The sequence below is a fragment of the Embiotoca jacksoni genome, unplaced genomic scaffold (genome assembly GCF_022577435.1).
Source record: "Embiotoca jacksoni isolate LCO1_2020_lvr unplaced genomic scaffold, fEmbJac1.0.p SCAF_2, whole genome shotgun sequence".
In the NCBI taxonomy this organism is placed as follows: Eukaryota; Metazoa; Chordata; class Actinopteri; family Embiotocidae; genus Embiotoca; species Embiotoca jacksoni.
Genome location: NW_027185340.1, coordinates 515,986 through 521,985, shown reverse-complemented (window position 1 = coordinate 521,985; position 6,000 = coordinate 515,986).

The following is a 6,000-nucleotide window of genomic DNA, read 5'->3' as shown; positions in this document are numbered from 1 at the left end:
TCTGTCGAAACAACCGAACTTGATTTGTTGTAAATAAAACTGAAAGATGACCGCATTGGCAAAACATGTTGCAGCTGGGTCCCTATTCAGGTCATTTTAATAAACACCACGTTATGTAGGAGCTGTACTATGTGAGCAGAGAGGCACTAAACACCACAAGACCACAAAATAAGATAACATTTCAGGGTCTGATATAATAAGATTATTTTGTGCCTCTCAAAATTTCCGGAACAAAATGTGCAGTTAATGAATAGCTATGCAGAGTTTGGTGTTTTGAGGTGTTTTGAGGTACTTTGAGGTACTTTGAGGTACAGCTGTCTGCATACTCTGTTAAATTGGTAATCCAGCTCAGTAACAGGGAATGCATGTCCACAGAGCTTTCAACAACACCGTATTTCAAAGTGCATTACAGGACATCAAATGTATTAAGTAATTAAAAACAAAATCTACATATAAGTGTGCAACACATGGGCCCCAGTTTACTGTAAATCATGCTTTTTTGTTTAACCTTTTAATTTATTTGAACTTTTATACTGTTCAAAAATGTTTAACTGCATTATGAGGTGATCTTGTAGATGAACCCTTATCTGATCTTATATCATGCTGTTACTGAAAACCCCGGGACGTGTTCTTCCAGCAAGAGGCAAATTTCAGGTTTATCACCATCGTCACATTCATTTGAAGAAACACATTGATTTCAAAACAAAACACATTAATGTGTACGCACATGGATAAATGTATGCATATACACTTGCAGCTAGGCATATGTACTGTACACTGTATGTACACGTACAAAACATGCACACACACTATATGGATCTACACTCACTCAGACAGGTATGAGAACAATAATCTACAATCCAGATAATGTAACCTACATATGAAGTAAGGGGTGAGTGTTATCTCTTTGGATATAAATAGATTTCCTCTCAAGTCCTTTTTTCATCATGGAAATACAGTAAGCAGTGATGTAATACTACATCCCGCTGACATTATGACTGATGTCCTTCCTGTTTCTACGCAACTTTTGCTTGAACATTTCTCCAACACCCTATTGTTTTATGTGGAGGGATGACTGCACACGATTTTCGGGTTATGTTTCTGATCGGTATCACGTCTGGCCTTTACTAAATGCACACATGACCCAGTGACTCAAGAATAATTACAACCCAACGTATACCAGCTGCAACCAATAGATGGCAGCTAAGAGTGAATTATTGAAATAAAGTGTCTCCCCCCAAAATCTCTGAGACTTTCACTGTAAGTAATCCAAGATATTCAGAGTATAGAGGTGGCTGTGATGCGCCACTGACTGAAGCTCTGAACACTTTAAACACTAACTCTAATGAATGAAGTTAGTATTCAGCTTGCTTTTTTACAAAATGTTCTGACACAGCTGTCTCTCACCTCACCATGGCCATACACTGGAATTTCTGATTAATGTATTAATTTCCTTTCTGTATATGAAAATAATGTGTAGAGCTCTTTGTTTTGTTTTTTGTTGTTTAATTGTACTCAAAAACAACTTTTCTTTACATTTTCACAATGGGAGCTAAAAGGTATATTTAGCAAACTGCCAAAGTTGTTTTTGTCTCAGGCTGTAACTGATTTAATCCAGAAGTGTCTAAACATGACAGAGCAGGAGGATTCCTGGTCTCCCTTTGAGTCGGAGTATGAATTAGTGCAGCTCTTCACGTGACCTGTCCACCACAGTGGGGGCTCCAGCGAGCAGCCTCCTCCAGGGTCATTTTCCTGAGTCTTTTTACTGAGGTTGTCATCTCTGACCCTCAGTGACATTCCTACCTCAACCTCTTGTCCTGCTGAGAATGACTCGGACCCAAACAGCCACCCACGCACAAAAAACGATTTCATAACTCTGACTTCCTCAGAGATAACAGCAGTCTATCTTCATCTTGTTCTTTCATATTGAACTCATGGCTATCTGTCATGACCCATGTCTTGTGGTTCTGCTAAAGAAGTGTTATTGAGACTAATAGACAATGAGGCGTCGATGGAACAGAGTAAGACATACGAGTCATTTCAATGACCACAATCATCCATGGACCCGTGTCTCTTCCTCTTCAGTCCTCAATTCTCCCTCTGTTCATATTTTCCTGAGGAGGAAATTCTGACACTGCGCCGGCTGCCCAGAACATTTACATGTTACAAGAACAAAATAAAACAAAGCATATCTGAATAAAAGGTTTCTGCACTCTACATGGGGTGCCTGGGTGTGAATACATCATGCCAAGGATAAGAAAAGTGCAACCATGATGAGACAGATTTGTGAATACTCTGTTCTGCTCTGCTTAATTTCTCTCTCCGTTTCCTCCAACGTAAGTGCTGGATGCACATTCTTCACTCTCCCTTGTGTGACACATTCATCATAATTACCTCCACTAAGCTCCACCATGCATTACTGTTCGCTGTAGGCCCACCGACTGAGAGGCGTGTGTGCCATCATTTATCTCTCATCTCACACTGAACAGTTTCTGTTAACAACATGTGCATTTCCTGCATTGAGACCATACATTTGCACTTCACTAACCCATACATACTGAAAGAAACGTTTCAAAGGAATAGAAAAGGAATAGAATGTTTTCAGATGTTCAATATAACCTATTGTCACCTTCAGACCTGTAATCAATCTCTGTTGTACACAGCCACCTAAAACAGGCATATATGCTCAATCTATGCCATAAAGTGAGCAGAGAAGCTTTTTCTGTTGAAAAATGAGTCTTCCAAAGCTATTTTTGTCTAATATCCTGACTTCACCACTTACAGGGGGGCATCAGCAGTGCAGAGGCCTCATAAATTTCAGCAAAAATGATCTCTGGGGAGACGTGGTGTCCTTCTCCAGCATCGCCAGGTTATATTGATTTGTTGCCCTTTGTAGGACAAACGTATGTGGACCACTGAACCATAAATGCCTGCAGTCTCCACAATTAGCAGGATGTGTAGATTATTACATGCACAATAACATGGTGTATCAACTGATGTAATCATCCAACATTATATTACCCAGGCAGACAATCCTATTGTCCTTTGTAATGTGTCAGTGATGAAAAGGATACTAAGCTTGCTGTCATGAGGGGCCCTATTCTAAATACACATCACACTGGAGCCGGCTCAGCAGTAAATCTTGAGCCAATGAAGGGTCCATCCATGTTTCCTCCACGTCTAGCAAAATAAACAATCTGCTGTAGGTCTGTAGAAACTTGAGATCAGACGGAGGGCAGAGCTGGAGACTCTGGCATGCAGGAGGAGGAGGGAGAGGAGGAATGTCCGGGGGGAAACGCATGGATCAGATTTCAGGAGCCGGAGAGAGGTGAAGGAGAATGAAAAGAGACCTGGCTGTCAGACCCACTAACTAGAAATGAGAGGATAATAATAACAATAGTAGTAATATAATAACAATAGTGGTAGCAGTAGTAGTAGTAATAGGAGTATTATATTTTCATCACATAAGTGCTTGCATTAAGTCATTTATTCTATGAAATGATCTTGTCAAAACAACTTCTCATGATGAGAAAGTGGAATTTTTGATATGAAAGTATGTGCGTAACATCAGATCAGACAGCGAGCCACTTTCCATCAGAAGCTGTGTAAAGCTGAGGACAATACTGTTTTGGTTGAGGCTCTGGCCTCAGGGGCTTCCTGCTATTTGAAGAGGGCGGGTTGAACGGCGATGAATATGATGAAAATCTCTGAGAGGACTCTGTAGTTCGGAGAATTTGACACAATTGGTCATTATATTCAAAAAATTTACAAGGACTTTTATGTTTGTCAGCTGGACTTGTTCCTGGACTTTTAAAGGCCTATTATAGATAAGAGATTTTATAATATACCAAATCCCATGGAGAAATCACAAAACAGACCACAGATCGAATAGTTTTTATATTGTGTTAAATCACAAAACTGTTTTGGATGCCCACTGTGGCAACTTAAGATGCTGGTCTTTGCAGTTGTCAACAATGGAGAACTGCTGCAAGAAGACTTTCCTGCATGCTTGTAGAATTTCCTGATCGATAGCAGGAGGAAGTTCTCTCCCTGTTCCTGTATACACAAGAGCTTAACCACAAACCTTCTATTGAGCAACATTTAGTGCGCATTACATGCATGAGGATGAGCACGAGCCAAGCTAATTCTACCACCCCTATTATCTTTATGTACAGGGTTGATCAACCATAAACCATGTTTCTCCAAGGTTAACCGAATCAATTTGATGTAAATAAAAACGTGTTTTATTATATAATTATACATTTTAAAAATATTTTAGTGATTTATTTCACTGTTGGCCAAATGTATATATTTGAGTTTATTTAATTTTATGTGAGTCCTCATTTTGAACAACATCTATAGTTAGAATGAGCCAACAACGTATTACTGCCTGTGCTCAAATACATGCATTGATTTCTAATTTGTCAGCATAAGATAAGGCATCCAAAATCAATAGTCATGTGGAAGAGGACGGACACAGGGCTCCGCGTTTCACACGGAAGATGAGGCTCAGCTGATATGGATGGGATGGGAGTATTTGAATGACAGTGTTTTCATGGGAAAAGAGCCCTATAAGCAAAGAGCAGGGTCTCCATGCTACAGTCTTAGATACAGCATTTGTCCTAGATAATGAGCAACAATTCATATAATGGTTCTTGGTATGGGAAGATTTCACAATTATTTTTGGTGCCGAGACTATAACAGTTCTAGTGGAGAGCATAAAGTTCAGTTATGTCACTTTGTCAGGTAAAACAGTAGAAAGGTCGGTGTTTGAGGAAGACTAAAGAAGTGAAAGGGCATGCGAGGTTGAGGAGTGCTAGGAAAGTCCCCAGCTGAGCTGTGGGCATCTTGGCTCAAATGAAGAGCCATCTAGTGCTCCTCATTACTCAAGCTCATGAAAATTATATCAGAAGAGAGACTTCAGCTCCAGACAGACAATCTTTGCAAGCAACAGGAAACACAGCATGCATGCAATCACGCTATCAGTTATCCTACAATTAAAGTACTAATCGTGTGTTTTGGTGCATTAGTGTGTCCTCAAACAGACTTTGGGAGTGGACTGAATAGAATGGGACTATTCATTCATGTCTCTTATGAGTACAAGGGATGGTAGGCTTTATCTGAGAGGAACACCAGAACAGTACAAAGGCTGTTGTGAGACACAATCATATTTTCACATCATTTTAATAGTTTTGGTTATACATCCATTCATTTATCATTGAATGGTTGAAGATTTGCATATAGAGGAGTGAACTGTTGTGCATTTCTAGTTGTTAAATGGTAAACTGAAAGTAGTCTAGAAATGGTTAAAGGAATTTATAACATAGTTATAGTAAATAGTTAAAACATAATGCTAAATGGATGAAAAGCTTAAGGTAATGGATGGTGAATGCATTAACTGCTGTGGTGAGAATGTGGACAATGGCATTATGCTGAGGCTGAACAGCACCATACAATGTTTACAATCAAGTTTGGAGAGTTGCCTGGCAGCAGAATATACACAATGAAACAGCCCTGTGGCGCTGCTCTTTATGTCCGAGTCCAGCCTGAAAGAACTGCCTTTGTACTCCTGCAGAACATTTGACATGAGCAAAACTAAGGCTGAGCGCCACAATGAAACCTTTCTCGCTGATATGCCCTCAAATACATTATAATGCATTAAGAAACGCTTCAGATGTGTGAATAAAACTGTCAGTGACAACTATTAATAAAAAAATAAAAAAACATGAATACAAACCGGATAATGTGTGACGTTATGGAGGCCTATAATGTGTCATATATTTGCAAGCCTGTCTTTTTGATGTTTTTATTTACTTCGTAGTGGTATCGGGAGAAAGTCAGGAATCAGTGAACATGAAAGTAATTTATTGTTAATCTCCAACATGTCTTTTCAAAAGGCACTGACCTGTTTATGAGCTGTAATAATAAACACTGCAAAGTGAAAAGTTGCAGTGATTTTCTATTTCTTGCTTCTCGAGTCGTAATTTGCTTCGATACATG